Consider the following 25,348-nt stretch of genomic DNA (forward strand, 5'->3'; position numbering starts at 1 on the left):
TGATTTTCTGTGTAAACTAGAACTCTATCTCCTCTGTATGGAGGACTTCCTGTGAACTACAGGATCACTTCATCATCTATCAAATCCTCCCTGACAGCTATCAGACACCTCCCCTCCCAGGTCCGCCTTCCTTGTTCCTTTGTTTGCCCACCCAAGAAGAGATTGTTTCTATCCAATATAAGGGACCATGAGTGCAGTGATACAGTAGTTGTGGTCATACAATGATTACCTGCAGAGTTGACTCCCCTGACTCAAACTACTTTTACTGCTCTTCCCTGCTTCTGCGTGTAAGAGTTGGTAAAGAGAACCTAATCATAAGCAGGATGCAGGAAAGAGCATTGCGAAGCAGTATCTTATAGAAATATACTGGAGACTTTGTAGTGTGAAGCAGCATCTTATAGAAATATACTGGAGACTTTGCAGTGTGAAGCAGCATCTTATAGAAATATACTGGAGACTTTGCAGTGTGAAGCAGCATCTCATAGAAATATACTGGAGACTTTGCAGTGTGAAGCAGCATCTTATAGAAATATACTGGAGACTTTGCAGTGTGAAGCAGCATCTTATAGAAATATACTGGAGACTTTGCAGTGTGAAGCAGCATCCTATAGAAATATACTGGAGACTTTGCAGTGTGAAGCAGCATCTCATAGAAATACACTGGAGACTGCAGTGTGACTTAGGGGCAGGGCCGTATTTGCCACTAGACACTGGGGGTGCAGTGCCTAGGGCGTCCAGCAGGGGGGGGCTGCAGGATCCTATTTTTTTATTTTTTATTAAAAACTAATCTTGTGACCTGACCGGCCAGCAGTTAGGTCACTCACAGGGCAGGGGGGGTTCATGTGCTTCTTAGGCTTAAGACACGCCCTCTGTTAATGGATTGGCCAGAACTGCTGACGTGAGCAGCTGTGGCCAATCCGCAAATAGTGGGGGTGTCTTAGACTCGGATGGCAGAGCAGGACAGGATGGCACCACTGCTGGTCAGGTAAGTAAATGTTTAAAAATGCTGCGGGATCGCTGGTTTTCTGTTGCAGGTTTTCCCTATTGAATTAATTGGGGAGGTAAAACTAGTAACAATTAGAATACGTTGCGATTTTTGCAGCGGAAAATCTGCGTTATCGGGGGTGTCAGCCCTAAAAGTGCCTAGTGCAGCACCAAATCCAAATATGGCCCTGCTTAGGTGAGTTTTATTACTGAAGAAAAAAATGTTATGTCACTGTGCTCTATCACTTGCTGCATTTAGGTAGGACTCTGCACAGAGAAAGTGCAGTGTGATGAAACTCTGCACCCTTCTGCATCTAAAGAGTTAGCAGAAAAATTGGAAATGTAGGTTGCTGGGCTGAACATGACACTGCATTAAGAGAACCAGATCAGAGGAGAAGTAGGAGGCAAGCAAGATGGTGGACAGTCCATATAAAGCACATCAACTAAAACAGCTATACACAAGGCATACATAAGAGCCTCTACATTACTTCATAGGTCGTTTTGAGACTCTACATATTATAAATGGAGACAAATACACAGACAGAATCATTTATTACAAACGATACATCGATGATCTGTTCTTTCTATGGGCAGGGTCGATGGAGGAGGCTTTAACGTCTATAGAGGGTCTTAATCAGAACAATTGGGGACTAAAATTCTCCCCCACGCTATCCAGAACAAAGGTAGCATTCTTGGAGCTCGAAATAGGCCACAGTAAGAATCTCTTTACCACTAAAACCCATTTCAAGGAAGTGGACACTAATAGTTTCCTTAATTTTAAAAGTGCCCATTAAAAAAAAAATTGGACTACCAACATCCCATTCAGCCAATATAGAAGGGTACGAAAAAAACTGCTCTTCCAAGGCCAGTTATAAGGCACAATCAAAGATATTAGAAAAGAGATTTAAGGATAAAGGTTACCAGAAAAATTTAATTCATAGTGCGTATAAAGACAATCTATCTATATCACAAGAGCAGTGCTTAGAAACGAGGACTAGAACTGGAAAAAGTGTCTAATGAGGTGAAGACCTTGTCAGGGAACTTCATCATCACATTTAATGCAGGGAATAAGTTTGTTAGAAACATGCTAAATAAACATTGGGGTATCCTACTCAAAGACCCTATACTGAAAAAACTAATTCCCCATAAGCCATGCATCCCTTTTCGACGTGGAAGAACCATTAAAATATTATAGCACCCAGTAGACCTAGAACAAAAAATTCTCCAAAAACTATCCAGCTCTTTCCCCAAATTACAGGAGCTTTCAGGTGTGGTGAAAAACGATGTCTGTGCTGCAACATTATTAGCCATGGGAGTAAAACATTTACATAATATACCACTAAAGTAGAATTTTAGATCCAGACTTTCCTAAATTGTACTTTAGACTTGTTATTTATTTGATTGAGTGTGAATGCGATATTCAATACATTGGATGCACATCACAGACTTTACAGTGCAGACTGAATGGCCATAGACATAATACAAAAATAGGTTCTATGAAACAAGGCCTGTCCAGAGATCTTTTTCTACACCATAAATCGAACTTTGAGAAGATAAAAATGACACCGATAGTAAGTATAGCAAAGGATACTCACAATCGTGGAGCTTTGCTGAATAAATGTGAGTCCTTTTGAATCTTCAAACTCCAGACCCTCACTCCGGACGTTCTCAATAAGAGTATTGAGACAGTGTGACCTTGAATAAACCCATATATTTGAGAATATTATTGAATTTCATCTATCAGGACCCAGGCACTCTTGAACACACTTTTTGCCCCAAGAAGTATAAATACAAAATTGACACAATCATTTTATCTGGAAAGACATAACAGAGACAAAAAACAACTCCTCCCTGTCATGGAATATCCATTTTGTTTCTGATAACCTGTAAGGTCATTGTTCTAGATGATCTATAGCTTGCATTATAAAACCCAATACCCTTATCCCCCAATAATGATAATAAAACATAAACACAATCAATTTTTCCATCCATGCCTTGTTACTTATAATTGGTAGCTAGACTGATCTTTTATCTCAGATGAGATCAGAAACATAGTTCTTTTTTTTTTTTTTTTTTTTTTTTTTTTTTTTTTTTTTAAAAGCCCGAGCCGTGCTTTCTATCACCCAAGTGCATAAAAAGTGCAGAGGTGCCACACAAAAAGTGCACAAGGATGCGGTCTATCGCAGCCCTTCTCTTAAAAGAGAGAGGCCCCGCATAACCATTCCCTGACCCTCCAAACCATAGGCCTAGAGGATCAAGGATCGATGGTCCCCCCTCGCCGAAGCTTAGGGAGACCCAAACACACTCCTAGGCTTCTACCTGGGCTGCCACCCCAGTGTCCACCTAGGAGCCTGCATCCTAGTTGCACCTCCCCTCCGAAGAAGGGAGGCCGGGTTGCAGGGGAAAAAGGAACCAGAAGGCCACACATTTTCCCCCTAGACCTCAGGAGGGTCCCAAAAGGGCACCGCATCCCAAAATCCTTGTGACAAACGTGACAAACACACAGTGAAAAACAAAATTAAATAAGTGGATGTGCGCTGTGATACAGCCTGGACATCCGCCAGGTATATAAAAATTCCTCATCTCCCAGCCAGAAGGCCGGGAGAATAAAGGTGTGTGCTTAAAAGTGTGAAAGAAGAGTGCGTGCAAGTGTGCCTTCACTCAGTGGGATCCCACCCCCAGTGAGTTAGGGCACCCCAGGGTCACCAGCCCTGGGGCACATAGCAACTCGGGCTTTCAAACTACCCGACCTCCTGACCTCGATCCGGCGGTCGCCTGGTCACCTACAAATGGTACCTTTAAACCAAATGCGTACACCAGAGCGATGACCGTTGTGGTTCCCTGCCCTCACCTCGGCGTTCTGTCATCCCCCTACGATGGCCCACGTACCACCGGCAGGGATGATTACTAACCTCAGCTTGAGCAGGTACTACACTTGATCTTAGCCAAAAGGCCGAGAAGCGAAACATAGTTCTCTTATTCCACCAACAGTTGCCATTTGGCTCTATGATGTCTTTATATTTATATTTATCAATAATTTTGAGCCTACAGTGCCTCCCTGTGGAGTCTTTTTAACCTGATGAGCAGGGAGCTGTCCAACCTTTCAGCAACACGCTGTTCCCTCTTTAAAGAGGCTCTGTCACCAGATTTTGCAACCCCTATCTGCTATTGCAGCAGATAGGCGCTGCAATGTAGATTACAGTAACGTTTTTATTTTTTAAAAACGAGCATTTTTGGCCAAGTTATGACCATTTTTGTATTTATGCAAATGAGGCTTGCAAAAGTACAACTGGGCGTGTTTACAGTAAAAGTACAACTGGGAGTGTATTATGTGCGTACATCGGGGCGTTTTTACTACTTTTACTAGCTGGGCTAGTATCATCCACTTCTCTTCAGAACGCCCAGCTTCTGGCAGATCACGCTGTGACGTCACTTCCCCAGGTCCTGCATCGTGTCAGACGAGCGAGGACACATCGGCACCAGAGGCTACAGTTGATTCTGCAGCAGCATCGGCGTTTGCAGGTAAGTAGCTACATCGACTTACCTGCAAACGCCGATGCTGCTGCAGAATCATCTGTAGCCTCTGGTGCCGATGTGTCCTCGCTCATCCGACACGATGCAGGACCTGTGAGTGACGTCACAGCGTGATCTCTCGAGAACACGCTGTCTGCACTGCCAGAAGCTGGGCGTTCTGAAGAGAAGTGGATGATACTTCTCGTCAGAACGCCCAGCTAGTAAAAGAAGTAAAAACACCCCGATGTACGCACATAATACACGCCCACTTGTACTTTTACTTTTCAACACTCATTTGCATAAATACAAAAATGGTCATAACTTGGCCAAAAATGCTCGTTTTTTAAAAATAAAAACGTTACTGTAATCTACATTGCAGCGCCTATCTGCTGCAATAGCAGATAGGGGTTGCAAAATCTGGTGACAGAGCCTCTTTAAATGCCAGCTTGTAACCGACGGAGCTGTCCCGCACTTTCAGCACTTTAGAGAAGCTTCCCCATGTCAACTTAGATGCTCATGCCATAGCTCATGTATCATACAGTTTATAGCCCCTTGTGGTTTGGTTATAAGAAATATAAAAGTTCAGCAATGGTTGAATTAGAAAATAGATATATATCAGTACAAATGTCAGCAAATATGAGGATACAGAAAAAAACAATAATGGTTTATCTCGCACATGAGATGTCTTAATTTTAAAATGATTTTTAAACAAGTTTTGTACAGTTTTTACATAATTTGAACATAGTTTTATAATGTATATGTACAGCATTATATTTTTTCATCTTTTTACTGTTGCTAACCTTTTTATCAATTACGAACAGAGTACCGGAATGCACCATTCCCATTATGAACTGTCTCCTGCACCTTTGACCCAGAAGTAGATAGAGGAAAGTGAAACAGCACTACCAAATGAGTGAAAAAAGTGATCCCGTTTAATTCCACATGCAACTTTTCAGCTCAGTGTGAGCCTTTCTCAAGCATAACAGTATGTATATATATATATATATATATATATATATATATATATATATATATATGCACATCATAATTATAAATCCAATGAAAAGTTTTCCATACAAAAATAGTGATAAAATTGTAAAAATCACACTCAAGTATTACGTCAATAAGATCCTATGTAGGTACATTCATATACATATAGGAATATATAGACCACGTGGTAAGTGTATACAGTGTAATCCTCATATTATATTAATAAGGTCAATCAGTAAGATTGACAACATATCTGTGACAGCATGTGAATATTATCTTTACAGGTGTATAAAACATACCATTTTTGTATTTTTGTCAATGGATCTGTTTAAGGGCTAGTTTTTGCGGGATGAGCTGTTGTTTATATTGATACCATTTTTGGGTTACATGTGACTATTTGTTCACTTTTTATTCAATTTTTTGGAAGGCAAGGTGACCAAAAAATAGCAATTTTGACATTGATTTTTAGTTTTTTTTTTATGACATTTATAACATGAGATAAATAACATTATATTTTTATAATTCAGGTTGTTATGAATGCGGCAATACCAATTATATATAGCTTATATTTTTTCAATGATAAAGGACTTTATAAGGGAATAAGGCCGTTCCCTTATTTTATTATATGAAGCTTATATTATATTAAATTTTTAAATGACAGGCAGCCTAATAGGCCTCCGGTTCCCATAGCGACCAACGGCATCCCCTTTAACGTAAATGATATGGTGGGGTTTCCTATTGCACTTCCTAATGTTTCTCAAAGCATTCCTCAAAGAACTCCAACGGATCATGTCCTGAGAATTTCACATTAATGAATTATAGGGATTCACTAGCAAGAACATGGTACAGTTCTGACTACACTATTAGGCTGGGTTCATACGGCCTATTTTCAGATGTAATTCGGGCGTTTTACGCCTCGAATTACACCTGAAAAGACGGCTCCATTACGTCTGCAAACATCTGCCCAATGGATTTTACGATGTTCTGTTCAGACAAGGTATAATTGTACACGTTGCTGTCAAAAGACGGTGCGTAAAAACACGCCCGCGTCAAAGAACTGCATGACACTTCTTGGGACGTTTTTGGAGCCGTTTTTCATTGAAAAACAGCTCCAATAACGTCCGTAAAAGACGCCGCGAAAAACACGAGTACTTGCAAAAACTTCTGAAATTCAGGTGCTGTTTTCGCCTGAAAACAGCTCTGTAATTTCAGACGTATTTTGCTACTGCGTGTGAACATACCCTTAGTCTTAGTGGATTACAAAAAATTTTAAAGTTACTTCAGTTTATCTTAAAATTCGTCTCCTGAACGCAGTAGAACACTAAAATAAGCACAAAAGAACTTAGTCATGTTGCTAAACCAGAATTTGGTGCAGCCAGAGAAAGGCCTGTGCAGAATGTAATAACTTGTATCAAAATTACCTCCACAGCTGCCAACAAACGGGGGGGCGCCTCACTGTTATTTTAAGCACTGCCATAGAGAAATCAGATGTGCTACTTATTATATATGTGTTTATTAACCCCTTCCCGCCATTGGACGTATATGTACGTCCTGGAAAGCATTGACTTCCCGCAAAATGCCGTACAATGTTTGGCACCGGCTCAGAAGCTGAGTCGGTGCCATCATCACCGGATCTCAGCTGTATCTTACAGCTGACATCCGACTGTAACGGTGGGGACCGAACTAGGTTAACCCCTTCCCGCCCTAGCCACTTTTGACCTTCCTGACAGAGCCTCATTTTTCAAATCTGACATGTTCACTTTATGTGGTAATAACTCTGGAATGCTTTCACCTATCCAAGCGATTCTGAGATTGTTTTCTCGTGACACATTGCACTTTAAGTTACTAGCAAAATTTGCTCGATATGTTCTATATTTAATTGTGAAAAACACCGAAAATTAGAGAAAAATTGCAAAAATTAGCATTTTTCTCAATTTAAATGTATCTGCTTGTAAGACAGGCAGTTATACCACACAAAATGGTTGCTAATTAACATCACCCATATGTCTACTTTAGATTGGCATCGTTTTTTGAACATCCTTTTATTTTTCAATGACATCACAAGGCTTACAACTTTAGCAGCAATTTCTCACATTTTCAAGAAAATGCCAAAAGGCCATTTTTACAGGGGCCAGTTCAGTTGTGAAGTGGCTTTGAGGGCCTTATATATTAGAAACCCCCAAAAAGTCACCCCATTTTAAAAACTTCACCCCTCAAAGTATTCAAAACAGCATTTAGAAAATGTCTTAACCCTTTACACATTTCACAGGAATTAAAGCAAAGTAGAGGTGGAATTTACAAATTTCATATTTATTGGCAGAAATAAATTTTTAATACTATTTTTTTATTACACAGAAGGTTTTAGCAGATAAATTCAACTCAATATTTGTTGCCCAGTTTCTGCAGTTTTAGGAAATATCCCACATGTGGTCGTAGCGTGCTACTGGAATGAAGCACAGGCCTCAGAAGCAAAGGAACACCTAGTGGATTTGGGGGCCTTATTTTGTTAGAAGGGCTCTTGCAGTGACAAAACAGTACAAATCACCCAAAAGTGACCCCATCTGGGAAACTAGACACCTCAAGGAAATTATCTAGGGGTATGGTGAGCATTTTGACCGCACAGGTTTTTTACAGAATTTATTGGAAGTAGGCCGTGAAAATTAAAATCAACATTTATTCAAAGAAAATTTAGGTTTAGCCATTTTTTTCTCATTTCCACAAGGACTGAAGGAGAAAAAGCACCGTAAAATTTGTAAAGCAATTTCTCCCGAGTAAAACAATACCCCACATGTGGTAATAAACGGATATTTGAACACAGGGCAGGGCTTAGAAGGGATGGAGTGCCATTTGGCTTTGGGAGATCACATTTAGCAGGAATGGTTTGAGAGGCCTTGTCACATTTACAAAGCCCCTGAGGGGACAAAACAGTGGAAACCCCCCACAAGTGACCCCATTTCGGAAACTACACCCATTGAGGAAATTATCTAGGGGTATAGTGAGAATTTTTAGTTTTGTTTTAGGTGTTTTTTTTACAATTTTTAAATGATCAAATTTTAAATGGGGCTGGTCAGTAGAAAAATTAATAATTGGTCATGGCCAGTATGGGAGACAGAAAAGGTGAATAATGAATAAATAAATTAAAAATCCAAGGAGGTATGATAAATTTTGAAACATTGTTTCATGCACAGGCCGGGATTTGTGGGACATGTCTCACAATGGTATGTGGTGTCCTTACGAATGCCTCGCTTGGCACACACACGGCATTTTTTTTGGGGCTTCTTTTTTTTTTCAGTGGGGGGGATTTCTGTGGGGAAATGCTGGCCGGGAATTATCCTACTGACGGAAGAGCCAGATGAACTGCCCTCTCCTTCCTGGTTACCAAACATCAGGGACTTTATGACCTTTTCCTGAAATTGCAGGAACGTACCTCCACTGCTGGCATATCTATAGAGGACAAAGGCGTTGTATAAAGCCATCTGTGTAAGATGCACAGACAGCTTCTTATACCATACTCTGGTCTTGCGCATGGCGTTGTATGGTTTTATAACCTGGTCGGACAGGTCAACGCCACCCATATACTTGTTGTACTCCTGTACACAATATGGTTTTGGGACTTGGGAAGTGGATCCACGTACAGGGACTAGGCTGCATCTGCTGTCGTGTATGCTGGTCAGTATAAGGACGTCCCTTTTATCCTTATACTTTAGGAGGAGCAGATTGTCGCAGCAGAAAGCTTTGCTCTCTCCTAATTTTAGGATCTGACCCAGCAATGTTTTGGGGAGGCCCTTCTTATTTTTGCGGATTGTTCCGCATGCCAAGGTGGATCTGGACAAGAGAACTTTTACTAAGGGGACACTGTTATAAAAGTTGTCCAGATAAAGATGATAGCCTTTCCCAAGTAAAGGATGGATAAGATCCCATACGATCTTTCCACTAATTCCAAGGAAAGGGGGGCATTCTGGGGGATCTATATGGGAGTCTTTTCCCTCATAGACCCTAAAGGAGTAGGTGTAACCGGTGGCACTTTCGCACAGCTTGTAGAGCTTTATGCCGTACCGGGCTCTTTTATTGGGTAGATACTGCCTGAAGTGCAGTCTACCCTTGAAGCTGACTAGGGATTCATCTACCGAAATATTTTGCTGGGGGGTATAAACGTGGGAAAAAATTTGGGAGTAGTGGGCAATCAATGGTCGTATTTTATATAGCCTATCAAAATTTGGGGCCTGTGGGGGTGGGCACTGGCTATTATCATTATAATGAAGGAATTTCAGGATGGCTTCGAAGCGCTTCCTTGGCATTACTGTGCGGTAAATGGGGGTGTTATATAAAATATCAAGGGACCAATAGTCTCTAATCCTAGGCTTTTTTATTAGGCCAAAACTTAAAAATATGCCCCAAAACTTCCGCAATTCCACTAGGTTTGTGGGGGTCCAATTTTGGCTTCTCCCATAATAAGAGTCAGGGTTCTGGGCGATAAATTGTTCCGCATAGATGTTGGTCTGCTGGACCATTAACGCTAAAAGGGAGTCTGAAAAAAAAAGGTTAAAATAATCAATGGGGCTGAAACCCGTCATTTCAATTTGAATGCCTGAGCGGGCTGTAAACTCAGGCACCTGGGGGGTATAATTCTCTGCAGCTTCCCAGGTCAGCTCAGGCAGATCAGGAACTACGGCTCTTCTACGCCGACTGGGGGGTGCAGATTCAGAGTCACTAGATGCAGAGGAAGATGGAAGCACGAACTGCTCCTCACCTTCACTTGCGCTGTCCGTGTCGGAACACAGCATTGCAGATGCTTCCTCGGCTGAAAAGACTCTTTTGGCCATACTGAAAAACTTGTGCTACCTAACTAACTAAAAACAGGTTAGTGGGCACAAAAGGGCAGAAAAGCGGCAGATCGCTGGTTTTTTTGAACTTACGCACTGTATTTATTCCTGTCTCCGTCTCTCACAAGCTCTCTGACAGGAAAGAGCTTGTCAGAGACGGAGATGCCGGCAAACCACTGCTCCTGCGCTGTGATTGGCCTGTCAGTACTGACCAATCACAGCTCGTTTCCGGCACAGGGACCACTCTGATTGGTCCTGTTTGAATCCTGCTTTGTGATCGGGACGCTGTCACCATGTCTGTTGACATGGTGACAGTTTGAAGCTTGGGCATGCACAGCTTCCCCATGGCTCCTCTATCCCCCCCACGGGTGCAATAGGCAGGCACCACTGCTACTGCGCTGTGATTGGCCTGTCAGTACTGACCAATCACAGCTCGTTTCCGGCACAGGGACCACTCTGATTGGTCCTGTTTGAATCCTGCTTTGCGATCGGGACACTGTCACCATGTCTGTTGACATGGTGACAGTTTGAAGCTTGGGCATGCACAGCTTCCCCATGGCTCCTCTATTCCCCCCACGGGTGCAATAGGCAGGCAACACTGCTCCTGCGCTATGATTGGCCTGTCAGTACTGACCAATCACAGCTCGTTTCCGGCACAGGGACAACTCTGATTGGTCCTGTTTGAATCCTGCTTTGCGATCGGGACGCTGTCACCATGTCTGTTGACATGGTGACAGTTTGAAGCTTGGGCATGCACAGCTTCCCCATGGCTCCTCTATTCTCCCACGGGTGCAAAAGGCAGGCACACACCGCTCATACTCGGAGCTGGCTCCCGGCCGCTTTCGGAAGGAGACGCCGAGGTGGCCTTGCTCGTGCAACTCCAGGTGGGCTTGAGGCTTCCGAAAATGCCATAAAAAAAAAAAAGTTTTTTTTATTATGAAGGTAGAAAAATCAGCGGGACCGACCCGCGAGCGAAGCCGACGGGGAGTTCCAGGAGGTCGGCATGAGTTGGCCGTGCATACCGCTAAAGCCCTCAAACTCCGACGCTGGCGCTGAGGAGCTCGTACACGGCTGCAACCGGGCTGGCACGGCTTCCCCATGGCTCCTCTATCCCCCCAAGGATGCCATAGGCAGGCACACGCCGCTCACACCCGGAGCGGGCACACCGCCGCTGACATGCATCCTTCGCGGACCGGAAGTGCTTGTCAGCCGGCTGGACACAACGGGACTCGCCGCGGGCGCTGTGGAGCTCCCACAAGGAAGCTGCCGGCATGTACAAGCTCCCAAGGGGCCCCTCTATCCCCCCACGGGTGCAAAAGGCAGGCACACGCCGCTCATACTCGGAACTGGCTCCCGGCCGCTTTCGGAAGGAGACGCCGAGGTGGCCTTGCTCGTGCAACTCCAGGTGGGCTTGAGGCTTCCGAAAATGCCATAAAAAAAAAAAAGATTTTTTTATTATGAAGGTAGAAAAATCAGCGGGACCGACCCGCGAGCGAAGCCGACGGGGAGTTCCAGGAGGTCGGCATGAGTTGGCCGTGCATACCGCTAAAGCCCTCAAACTCCGACGCTGGCGCTGAGGAGCTCGTACACGGCTGCAACCGGGCTGGCACGGCTTCCCCATGGCTCCTCTATCCCCCCAAGGATGCCATAGGCAGGCACACGCCGCTCACACCCGGAGCGGGCACACCGCCGCTGACATGCATCCTTCGCGGACCGGAAGTGCTTGTCAGCCGGCTGGACACAACGGGACTCGCCGCGGGCGCTGTGGAGCTCCCACAAGGAAGCTGCCGGCATGTACAAGCTCCCAAGGGGCCCCTCTATCCCCCCACGGGTGCAAAAGGCAGGCACACGCCGCTCATACTCGGAACTGGCTCCCGGCCGCTTTCGGAAGGAGACGCCGAGGTGGCCTTGCTCGTGCAACTCCAGGTGGGCTTGAGGCTTCCGAAAATGCCATAAAAAAAAAAGATTTTTTTATTATGAAGGTAGAAAAATCAGCGGGACCGACCCGCGAGCGAAGCCGACGGGGAGTTCCAGGAGGTCGGCATGAGTTGGCCGTGCATACCGCTAAAGCCCTCAAACTCCGACGCTGGCGCTGAGGAGCTCGTACACGGCTGCAACCGGGCTGGCACGGCTTCCCCATGGCTCCTCTATCCCCCCAAGGATGCCATAGGCAGGCACACGCCGCTCACACCCGGAGCGGGCACACCGCCGCTGACATGCATCCTTCGCGGACCGGAAGTGCTTGTCAGCCGGCTGGACACAACGGGACTCGCCGCGGGCGCTGTGGAGCTCCCACAAGGAAGCTGCCGGCATGTACAAGCTCCCAAGGGGCCCCTCTATCCCCCCACGGGTGCAAAAGGCAGGCACACGCCGCTCATACTCGGAACTGGCTCCCGGCCGCTTTCGGAAGGAGACGCCGAGGTGGCCTTGCTCGTGCAACTCCAGGTGGGCTTGAGGCTTCCGAAAATGCCATAAAAAAAAAAAGTTTTTTTTATTATGAAGGTAGAAAAATCAGCGGGACCGACCCGCGAGCGAAGCCGACGGGGAGTTCCAGGAGGTCGGCATGAGTTGGCCGTGCATACCGCTAAAGCCCTCAAACTCCGACGCTGGCGCTGAGGAGCTCGTACACGGCTGCAACCGGGCTGGCACGGCTTCCCCATGGCTCCTCTATCCCCCCAAGGATGCCATAGGCAGGCACACGCCGCTCACACCCGGAGCGGGCACACCGCCGCTGACATGCATCCTTCGCGGACCGGAAGTGCTTGTCAGCCGGCTGGACACAACGGGACTCGCCGCGGGCGCTGTGGAGCTCCCACAAGGAAGCTGCCGGCATGTACAAGCTCCCAAGGGGCCCCTCTATCCCCCCACGGGTGCAAAAGGCAGGCACACGCCGCTCATACTCGGAACTGGCTCCCGGCCGCTTTCGGAAGGAGACGCCGAGGTGGCCTTGCTCGTGCAACTCCAGGTGGGCTTGAGGCTTCCGAAAATGCCATAAAAAAAAAAAAGATTTTTTTATTATGAAGGTAGAAAAATCAGCGGGACCGACCCGCGAGCGAAGCCGACGGGGAGTTCCAGGAGGTCGGCATGAGTTGGCCGTGCATACCGCTAAAGCCCTCAAACTCCGACGCTGGCGCTGAGGAGCTCGTACACGGCTGCAACCGGGCTGGCACGGCTTCCCCATGGCTCCTCTATCCCCCCAAGGATGCCATAGGCAGGCACACGCCGCTCACACCCGGAGCGGGCACACCGCCGCTGACATGCATCCTTCGCGGACCGGAAGTGCTTGTCAGCCGGCTGGACACAACGGGACTCGCCGCGGGCGCTGTGGAGCTCCCACAAGGAAGCTGCCGGCATGTACAAGCTCCCAAGGGGCCCCTCTATCCCCCCACGGGTGCAAAAGGCAGGCACACGCCGCTCATACTCGGAACTGGCTCCCGGCCGCTTTCGGAAGGAGACGCCGAGGTGGCCTTGCTCGTGCAACTCCAGGTGGGCTTGAGGCTTCCGAAAATGCCATAAAAAAAAAAAGTTTTTTTTATTATGAAGGTAGAAAAATCAGCGGGACCGACCCGCGAGCGAAGCCGACGGGGAGTTCCAGGAGGTCGGCATGAGTTGGCCGTGCATACCGCTAAAGCCCTCAAACTCCGACGCTGGCGCTGAGGAGCTCGTACACGGCTGCAACCGGGCTGGCACGGCTTCCCCATGGCTCCTCTATCCCCCCAAGGATGCCATAGGCAGGCACACGCCGCTCACACCCGGAGCGGGCACACCGCCGCTGACATGCATCCTTCGCGGACCGGAAGTGCTTGTCAGCCGGCTGGACACAACGGGACTCGCCGCGGGCGCTGTGGAGCTCCCACAAGGAAGCTGCCGGCATGTACAAGCTCCCAAGGGGCCCCTCTATCCCCCCACGGGTGCAAAAGGCAGGCACACGCCGCTCATACTCGGAACTGGCTCCCGGCCGCTTTCGGAAGGAGACGCCGAGGTGGCCTTGCTCGTGCAACTCCAGGTGGGCTTGAGGCTTCCGAAAATGCCATAAAAAAAAAAAGATTTTTTTATTATGAAGGTAGAAAAATCAGCGGGACCGACCCGCGAGCGAAGCCGACGGGGAGTTCCAGGAGGTCGGCATGAGTTGGCCGTGCATACCGCTAAAGCCCTCAAACTCCGACGCTGGCGCTGAGGAGCTCGTACACGGCTGCAACCGGGCTGGCACGGCTTCCCCATGGCTCCTCTATCCCCCCAAGGATGCCATAGGCAGGCACACGCCGCTCACACCCGGAGCGGGCACACCGCCGCTGACATGCATCCTTCGCGGACCGGAAGTGCTTGTCAGCCGGCTGGACACAACGGGACTCGCCGCGGGCGCTGTGGAGCTCCCACAAGGAAGCTGCCGGCATGTACAAGCTCCCAAGGGGCCCCTCTATCCCCCCACGGGTGCAAAAGGCAGGCACACGCCGCTCATACTCGGAACTGGCTCCCGGCCGCTTTCGGAAGGAGACGCCGAGGTGGCCTTGCTCGTGCAACTCCAGGTGGGCTTGAGGCTTCCGAAAATGCCATAAAAAAAAAAAAGATTTTTTTATTATGAAGGTAGAAAAATCAGCGGGACCGACCCGCGAGCGAAGCCGACGGGGAGTTCCAGGAGGTCGGCATGAGTTGGCCGTGCATACCGCTAAAGCCCTCAAACTCCGACGCTGGCGCTGAGGAGCTCGTACACGGCTGCAACCGGGCTGGCACGGCTTCCCCATGGCTCCTCTATCCCCCCAAGGATGCCATAGGCAGGCACACGCCGCTCACACCCGGAGCGGGCACACCGCCGCTGACATGCATCCTTCGCGGACCGGAAGTGCTTGTCAGCCGGCTGGACACAACGGGACTCGCCGCGGGCGCTGTGGAGCTCCCACAAGGAAGCTGCCGGCATGTACAAGCTCCCAAGGGGCCCCTCTATCCCCCCACGGGTGCAAAAGGCAGGCACACGCCGCTCATACTCGGAACTGGCTCCCGGCCGCTTTCGGAAGGAGACGCCGAGGTGGCCTTGCTCGTGCAACTCCAGGTGGGCTTGAGGCTTCCGAAAATGCCATAAAAAAAAAAAGATTTTTTTATTATGAAGGTAGAAAAATCAGCGGGACCGACCCGCGAGCGAAGCCGACGGGGAGTTCCAGGAGGTCGGCATGAGTTGGCCGTGCATACCGCTAAAGCCCTCAAACTCCGACGCTGGCGCTGAGGAGCTCGTACACGGCTGCAACCGGGCTGGCACGGCTTCCCCATGGCTCCTCTATCCCCCCAAGGATGCCATAGGCAGGCACACGCCGCTCACACCCGGAGCGGGCACACCGCCGCTGACATGCATCCTTCGCGGACCGGAAGTGCTTGTCAGCCGGCTGGACACAACGGGACTCGCCGCGGGCGCTGTGGAGCTCCCACAAGGAAGCTGCCGGCATGTACAAGCTCCCAAGGGGCCCCTCTATCCCCCCACGGGTGCAAAAGGCAGGCACACGCCGCTCATACTCGGAACTGGCTCCCGGCCGCTTTCGGAAGGAGACGCCGAGGTGGCCTTGCTCGTGCAACTCCAGGTGGGCTTGAGGCTTCCGAAAATGCCATAAAAAAAAAAAGATTTTTTTATTATGAAGGTAGAAAAATCAGCGGGACCGACCCGCGAGCGAAGCCGACGGGGAGTTCCAGGAGGTCGGCATGAGTTGGCCGTGCATACCGCTAAAGCCCTCAAACTCCGACGCTGGCGCTGAGGAGCTCGTACACGGCTGCAACCGGGCTGGCACGGCTTCCCCATGGCTCCTCTATCCCCCCAAGGATGCCATAGGCAGGCACACGCCGCTCACACCCGGAGCGGGCACACCGCCGCTGACATGCATCCTTCGCGGACCGGAAGTGCTTGTCAGCCGGCTGGACACAACGGGACTCGCCGCGGGCGCTGTGGAGCTCCCACAAGGAAGCTGCCGGCATGTACAAGCTCCCAAGGGGCCCCTCTATCCCCCCACGGGTGCAAAAGGCAGGCACACGCCGCTCATACTCGGAACTGGCTCCCGGCCGCTTTCGGAAGGAGACGCCGAGGTGGCCTTGCTCGTGCAACTCCAGGTGGGCTTGAGGCTTCCGAAAATGCCATAAAAAAAAAAAGATTTTTTTATTATGAAGGTAGAAAAATCAGCGGGACCGACCCGCGAGCGAAGCCGACGGGGAGTTCCAGGAGGTCGGCATGAGTTGGCCGTGCATACCGCTAAAGCCCTCAAACTCCGACGCTGGCGCTGAGGAGCTCGTACACGGCTGCAACCGGGCTGGCACGGCTTCCCCATGGCTCCTCTATCCCCCCAAGGATGCCATAGGCAGGCACACGCCGCTCACACCCGGAGCGGGCACACCGCCGCTGACATGCATCCTTCGCGGACCGGAAGTGCTTGTCAGCCGGCTGGACACAACGGGACTCGCCGCGGGCGCTGTGGAGCTCCCACAAGGAAGCTGCCGGCATGTACAAGCTCCCAAGGGGCGCCTCTATCCCCCCACGGGTGCAAAAGGCAGGCACACGCCGCTCATACTCGGAACTGGCTCCCGGCCGCTTTCGGAAGGAGACGCCGAGGTGGCCTTGCTCGTGCAACTCCAGGTGGGCTTGAGGCTTCCGAAAATGCCATAAAAAAAAAAAGATTTTTTTATTATGAAGGTAGAAAAATCAGCGGGACCGACCCGCGAGCGAAGCCGACGGGGAGTTCCAGGAGGTCGGCATGAGTTGGCCGTGCATACCGCTAAAGCCCTCAAACTCCGACGCTGGCGCTGAGGAGCTCGTACACGGCTGCAACCGGGCTGGCACGGCTTCCCCATGGCTCCTCTATCCCCCCAAGGATGCCATAGGCAGGCACACGCCGCTCACACCCGGAGCGGGCACACCGCCGCTGACATGCATCCTTCGCGGACCGGAAGTGCTTGTCAGCCGGCTGGACACAACGGGACTCGCCGCGGGCGCTGTGGAGCTCCCACAAGGAAGCTGCCGGCATGTACAAGCTCCCAAGGGGCCCCTCTATCCCCCCACGGGTGCAAAAGGCAGGCACACGCTGCTCATACTCGGAACTGGCTCCCGGCCGCTTTCGGAAGGAGACGCCGAGGTGGCCTTGCTCGTGCAACTCCAGGTGGGCTTGAGGCTTCCGAAAATGCCATAAAAAAAAAAAGATTTTTTTATTATGAAGGTAGAAAAATCAGCGGGACCGACCCGCGAGCGAAGCCGACGGGGAGTTCCAGGAGGTCGGCATGAGTTGGCCGTGCATACCGCTAAAGCCCTCAAACTCCGACGCTGGCGCTGAGGAGCTCGTACACGGCTGCAACCGGGCTGGCACGGCTTCCCCATGGCTCCTCTATCCCCCCAAGGATGCCATAGGCAGGCACACGCCGCTCACACCCGGAGCGGGCACACCGCCGCTGACATGCATCCTTCGCGGACCGGAAGTGCTTGTCAGCCGGCTGGACACAACGGGACTCGCCGCGGGCGCTGTGGAGCTCCCACAAGGAAGCTGCCGGCATGTACAAGCTCCCAAGGGGCCCCTCTATCCCCCCACGGGTGCCATAGTCAGGCACAAGCCGCTCATACACGGAGCTGGCTCCCGGCCGCTTTCTGAAGGAGTCGCCGAGGCGGCCTTGCTCGTGCAACTCCAGGTGGGCTTGAGGCTTCCGAAAATGGCATAAAAAAAAAAAGATTTTTTTATTATGAAGGTAGAAAAATCAGCGGGACCGACCCGCGAGCGAAGCCGACGGGGAGTTCCAGGAGGTCGGCATGAGTTGGCCGTGCATACCGCTAAAGCCCTCAAACTCAGACGCTGGCGCTGAGGAGCTCGTACACGGCTGCAACCGGGCTGGCACGGCTTCCCCATGGCTCCTCTATCCCCCCAAGGATGCCATAGGCAGGCACACGCCGCTCATACCCGGAGCGGGCACACCGCCGCTGACATGCATCCTTCGCGGACCGGAAGTGCTTGTCAGCCGGCTGGACACAACGGGACTCGCCGCGGGCGCTGTGGAGCTCCCACAAGGAAGCTGCCGGCATGTACAAGCTCCCAAGGGGCCCCTCTATCCCCCCACGGGTGCCATAGTCAGGCACAAGCCGCTCATACACGGAGCTGGCTCCCGGCCGCTTTCTGAAGGAGTCGCCGAGGTGGCCTTGCTCGTGCAACTCCAGGTGGGCTTGAGGCTTCCGAAAATGGCATAAAAAAAAAAAGATTTTTTTATTATGAAGGTAGAACAATCAGTGGGACCGACCCGCGAGCGAGGCCGACGGGGAGTTCCAGGAGGTCGGCATGAGTTGGCCGCTCCTACCGCTCTTGCCCTGGAAGTCCACAGCGGGCGCTGCAGAGCACCTACAAGGCTGCCCCCGGTCTTGCACAGCTTCCCCATGGCTCCTGTATCCCCCCCACGGGTGCAGGCACACGCCGCTCATACACTCTGGGGCTGGCTGACAGCCCAGGTGACATGCCACCTCCTAGCCGACCGGAAGTACATGTCAGGCGGCTTGGGACATAGTGGGACCCCCCCCCCCCCCCGCTGGCGCTGTGGAGCTCATACACTGTTGCCACCGGGCATGCACAGCTTGCATACGGCTCCTCTACCCCGGGCTGCAATGGGCAGCACACCCCGCTCATACACTCTGGAGCTGGCTGACAGCAACTGCTGCTGATAATGATGATGACGATAATGTGCAAAGGGTTATCTATCGGCGGACAGTGTCACACTCTGGCCCTGGAACTGTGCCACGGTCTGCCTCTGCTGTTCACTACCGCCTCTGACATTTTTGAACATACCCCACTTTAACTTGATTTTAAATGTTTCACTTTCAAATGTTTCACTTTCAGTAGCAGAAATGCCATTCTTTGACATTTGGGCCTTTTTATTGTCACTGCTGCTTGGTCACCAAATGGATCTCCTTGGATTGAGGCCTAGTCCTCTCCCCACCGCCCTGGAACTCTGCCCCGGCCTACGCTGCCTGCCGTCACACCCCTGGCCCTGGAACTCTGCCCCGGCCTGCCTCTGCTGCTCATTACCGTCTCTGACATTTCTGAACATACCCCACTTTAACTTGATTTTAAATGTTTCACTTTCAGTATTAAAAGTGTCATTCTTTGGCATTTGGGCCTTTTTATTGTCACTGCTGTTTAGTCACCAAATGGATCTCCTTGGATTTGAGGCCTAGTCCTCTCCCCACCGCCCTGGAACTCTGCCCCGGCCTACGCTGCCTGCCGTCACACCCCTGGCCCTGGAACTCTGCCCCGGCCTGCCTCTGCTGCTCATTACCGTCTCTGACATTTCTGAACATACCCCACTTTAACTTGATTTTAAATGTTTCACTTTCAGTATTAAAAGTGTCATTCTTTGGCATTTGGGCCTTTTTATTGTCACTGCTGTTTAGTCACCAAATGGATCTCCTTGGATTTGAGGCCTAGTCCTCTCCCCACCGCCCTGGAACTCTGCCCCGGCCTACGCTGCCTGCCGTCACACCCCTGGCCCTGGAACTCTGCCCCGGCCTGCCTCTGCTGCTCATTACCGTCTCTGACATTTCTGAACATACCCCACTTTAACTTGATTTTAAATGTTTCACTTTCAGTATTAAAAGTGTCATTCTTTGGCATTTGGGCCTTTTTATTGTCACTGCTGTTTAGTCACCAAATGGATCTCCTTGGATTTGAGGCCTAGTCCTCTCCCCACCGCCCTGGAACTCTGCCCCGGCCTACGCTGCCTGCCGTCACACCCCTGGCCCTGGAACTCTGCCCCGGCCTGCCTCTGCTGCTCATTACCGTCTCTGACATTTCTGAACATACCCCACTTTAACTTGATTTTAAATGTTTCACTTTCAGTATTAAAAGTGTCATTCTTTGGCATTTGGGCCTTTTTATTGTCACTGCTGTTTAGTCACCAAATGGATCTCCTTGGATTTGAGGCCTAGTCCTCTCCCCACCGCCCTGGAACTCTGCCCCGGCCTACGCTGCCTGCCGTCACACCCCTGGCCCTGGAACTCTGCCCCGGCCTGCCTCTGCTGCTCATTACCGTCTCTGACATTTCTGAACATACCCCACTTTAACTTGATTTTAAATGTTTCACTTTCAGTATTAAAAGTGTCATTCTTTGGCATTTGGGCCTTTTTATTGTCACTGCTGTTTAGTCACCAAATGGATCTCCTTGGATTTGAGGCCTAGTCCTCTCCCCACCGCCCTGGAACTCTGCCCCGGCCTACGCTGCCTGCCGTCACACCCCTGGCCCTGGAACTCTGCCCCGGCCTGCCTCTGCTGCTCATTACCGTCTCTGACATTTCTGAACATACCCCACTTTAACTTGATTTTAAATGTTTCACTTTCAGTATTAAAAGTGTCATTCTTTGGCATTTGGGCCTTTTTATTGTCACTGCTGTTTAGTCACCAAATGGATCTCCTTGGATTTGAGGCCTAGTCCTCTCCCCACCGCCCTGGAACTCTGCCCCGGCCTACGCTGCCTGCCGTCACACCCCTGGCCCTGGAACTCTGCCCCGGCCTGCCTCTGCTGCTCATTACCGTCTCTGACATTTCTGAACATACCCCACTTTAACTTGATTTTAAATGTTTCACTTTCAGTATTAAAAGTGTCATTCTTTGGCATTTGGGCCTTTTTATTGTCACTGCTGTTTAGTCACCAAATGGATCTCCTTGGATTTGAGGCCTAGTCCTCTCCCCACCGCCCTGGAACTCTGCCCCGGCCTACGCTGCCTGCCGTCACACCCCTGGCCCTGGAACTCTGCCCCGGCCTGCCTCTGCTGCTCATTACCGTCTCTGACATTTCTGAACATACCCCACTTTAACTTGATTTTAAATGTTTCACTTTCAGTATTAAAAGTGTCATTCTTTGGCATTTGGGCCTTTTTATTGTCACTGCTGTTTAGTCACCAAATGGATCTCCTTGGATTTGAGGCCTAGTCCTCTCCCCACCGCCCTGGAACTCTGCCCCGGCCTACGCTGCCTGCCGTCACACCCCTGGCCCTGGAACTCTGCCCCGGCCTGCCTCTGCTGCTCATTACCGTCTCTGACATTTCTGAACATACCCCACTTTAACTTGATTTTAAATGTTTCACTTTCAGTATTAAAAGTGTCATTCTTTGGCATTTGGGCCTTTTTATTGTCACTGCTGTTTAGTCACCAAATGGATCTCCTTGGATTTGAGGCCTAGTCCTCTCCCCACCGCCCTGGAACTCTGCCCCGGCCTACGCTGCCTGCCGTCACACCCCTGGCCCTGGAACTCTGCCCCGGCCTGCCTCTGCTGCTCATTACCGTCTCTGACATTTCTGAACATACCCCACTTTAACTTGATTTTAAATGTTTCACTTTCAGTATTAAAAGTGTCATTCTTTGGCATTTGGGCCTTTTTATTGTCACTGCTGTTTAGTCACCAAATGGATCTCCTTGGATTTGAGGCCTAGTCCTCTCCCCACCGCCCTGGAACTCTGCCCCGGCCTACGCTGCCTGCCGTCACACCCCTGGCCCTGGAACTCTGCCCCGGCCTGCCTCTGCTGCTCATTACCGTCTCTGACATTTCTGAACATACCCCACTTTAACTTGATTTTAAATGTTTCACTTTCAGTATTAAAAGTGTCATTCTTTGGCATTTGGGCCTTTTTATTGTCACTGCTGTTTGGTCACCAAATGGATCTCCTTACCTACCAGCAATCACCCTGGTTCTCTGGCTGGGCATGGGGATGCAAGTTGCTCCCGCTGACCCCCTTCCACCCCACCGGGACCTACTTGCAATCACTCTGGAACTCTGGCTGGGCATAGGGACACAGGTTGGTCCCGCTGCCCCCCCTTCCACCCCACCGGGACCTACCTGCAATCACCCTGGAACTCTGGCTGGGCATGGGGATGCGGTTTGCTCCCGCTGACCCCCTTCCACCCCACCGGGACCTACCTGCAATCACTCTGGAACTCTGGCTGGGCATAGGGACACAGGTTGGTCCCGCTGCCCCCCCTTCCACCCCACCGGGACCTACCTGCAATCACCCTGGAACTCTGGCTGGGCATGGGGATGCGGTTTGCTCCCGCTGACCCCCTTCCACCCCACCGGGACCTACCTGCAATCACTCTGGAACTCTGGCTGGGCATAGGGACACAGGTTGGTCCCGCTGCCCCCCCTTCCACCCCACCGGGACCTACCTGCAATCACCCTGGAACTCTGGCTGGGCATGGGGATGCGGTTTGCTCCCGCTGACCCCCTTCCACCCCACCGGGACCTACCTGCAATCACTCTGGAACTCTGGCTGGGCATAGGGACACAGGTTGGTCCCGCTGCCCCCCCTTCCACCCCACCGGGACCTACCAGCAATCACCCTGGAACTCTGGCTGGGCATGGGGATGCAAGTTGCTCCCGCTGGCCCCCACCCGGACCTACCTGCAATCACCCTGGAACTCTGGCTGGTCATGGGGATGCAGGTTGCTCCCGCTGCTCCCCTTCCACCCCACCGGGACCTACCAGCAATCACCCTGGAACTCTGGCTGGGCATGGGGATGCAGGTTGCTCCCGCTGCCCCCCTTCCACCCCACCGGGACCTACCAGCAATCACCCTGGAACTCTGGCTGGGCATGGAGATGCGGGTTGCTCCCCCTTCCACCCCACCGGGACCTACCAGCAATCGCCCTGGAACTCTGGCTGGGCATGGGGATGCAGGTTGCTCCCGCTGCCCCCCCCCCCCACCGGGACCAACCAGCAATCACCCTGGAACTCTAGCTGGGCATGGGGATGCAGGTTGCTCCCGCTGACCCCCTTCCACCCCACCGGGACCTACCAGCAATCACCCTGGAACTCTGGCTGGGCATGGGGATGCAAGTTGCTCCCGCTGCCCCCCCACCGGGTCCTTCCAGCAATCACCCTGGAACTCTGGCTGGGCATGGGGATGCAGGTTGCTCCCGCTGACCCCCTTCCACTCCACCGGGACCTACCACCAGTCACCCTGGAACTCTGGCTGGGCATGGGGATGCAGGTTGCTCCCGCTGCCCCCCCTTCCACCCCACCGGGACATACCTGCAATCATCCTGGAACTCTGGATGGGCATGGGGATGCAAGTTGCTCCCGCTGCCCCCCCACCGGGACCTACCTGCAATCACCCTGGAACTCTGTCTGGGCATGGAGATGCAGGTTGCTCCCGCTGCTCCCCTTCCACCCCACCGGGACCTACCACCAATCACCCTGGAACTCTGGCTGGGCATGGGGATGCAGGTTGCTCCCGCTGCCCCCCCACCGGGACCTACCACCAATCACCCTGGAACTCTGGCTGGGCATAGGGATGCAGGTTGCTCCCGCTGCTCCCCTTCCACCCCACCGGGACCTACCACCAATCACCCTGGAACTCTGGCTGGGCATGGGGATGTAGGTTTCTCCCGCTGCCCCCCCACCGGGACCTACCACCAATCACCCTGGAACTCTGGCTGGGCATGAGGATGCAGGTTGCTCCCGCTGCCCCCCCACCGGGACCTACCACCAATCACCCTGGAACTCTGGCTGGGCATAGGGATGCAGGTTGCTCCCGCTGCCCCCCCACCGGGACCTACCACCAATCACCCTGGAACTCTGGCTGGGCATGGGGATGTAGGTTTCTCCCGCTGGCCCCCACCGGGACCTACCACCAATCACCCTGGAACTCTGGCTGGGCATAGGGATGTAGGTTGCTCCCGCTGCCCCCCCACCGGGACCTACCACGAATCACCCTGGAACTCTGGCTGGGCATAGGGATGTAGGTTGCTCCCGCTGCCCCCCCACCGGGACCTACCACCAATCACCCTGGAACTCTGGCTGGGCATAGGGATGCAGGTTGCTCACGCTGCCCCCCCACCGGGACCTACCACCAATCACCCTGGAATTCTGGCTGGGCATGAGGATGCATGTTGCTCCCGCTGGCCCCCACCGGGACCTACCACCAATCACCCTGGAACTCTGGCTGGGCATGGGAATGTAGGTTTCTCCCGCTGCCCCCCCACCGGGACCTACCACCAATCACCCTGGAACTCTGGCTGGGCATGAGGATGCAGGTTGCTCCCGCTGCCCCCCCACCGGGACCTACCACCAATCACCCTGGAACTCTGGCTGGGCATGGGGATGTAGGTTTCTCCCGCTGCCCCCCCACCGGGACCTACCACCAATCACCCTGGAACTCTGGCTGGGCATAGGGATGTAGGTTGCTCCCGCTGCCCCCCCACCGGGACCTACCACGAATCACCCTGGAACTCTGGCTGGGCATAGGGATGTAGGTTGCTCCCGCTGCCCCCCCACCGGGACCTACCACCAATCACCCTGGAACTCTGGCTGGGCATAGGGATGCAGGTTGCTCCCGCTGCCCCCCCACCGGGACCTACCACCAATCACCCTGGAACTCTGGCTGGGCATGAGGATGCATGTTGCTCCCGCTGGCCCCCACCGGGACCTACCACCAATCACCCTGGAACTCTGGCTGGGCATGGGGATGTAGGTTTCTCCCGCTGCCCCCCCACCGGGACCTACCACCAATCACCCTGGAACTCTGGCTGGGCATGAGGATGCAGGTTGCTCCCGCTGCCCCCCCACCGGGACCTACCACCAATCACCCTGGAACTCTGGCTGGGCATGGGGATGTAGGTTTCTCCCGCTGCCCCCCCACCGGGACCTACCACCAATCACCCTGGAACTCTGGCTGGGCATGAGGATGCAGGTTGCTCCCGCTGCCCCCCCACCGGGACCTACCACCAATCACCCTGGAGCTCTGGCTGGGCATAGGGATGCAGGTTGCTCCCGCTGCCCCCCCCACCGGGACCTACCACCAATCACCCTGGAACTCTGGCTGGGCATGGGGATGTAGGTTTCTCCCGCTGCCCCCCCACCGGGACCTACCACCAATCACCCTGGAACTCTGGCTGGGCATGAGGATGCAGGTTGCTCCCGCTGCCCCCCCACCGGGACCTACCACCAATCACCCTGGAACTCTGGCTGGGCATAGGGATGCAGGTTGCTCCCGCTGCCCCCCACCGGGACCTACCACCAATCACCCTGGAACTCTGGCTGGGCATGGG

General features: G+C 52.1%; 1 pseudogene; it reads right to left on the reverse strand.

The window, feature by feature from the left end:
- Positions 1-3,879: 3,879 nt before the first annotated feature.
- LOC142747577 (U2 spliceosomal RNA) lies at positions 3,880-3,949 on the reverse strand (annotated as a pseudogene).
- Positions 3,950-25,348: the final 21,399 nt, after the last annotated feature.

Source organism: Rhinoderma darwinii, chromosome 2 (assembly GCF_050947455.1).
Source record: "Rhinoderma darwinii isolate aRhiDar2 chromosome 2, aRhiDar2.hap1, whole genome shotgun sequence".
Taxonomy (NCBI): domain Eukaryota; kingdom Metazoa; phylum Chordata; class Amphibia; order Anura; family Rhinodermatidae; genus Rhinoderma; species Rhinoderma darwinii.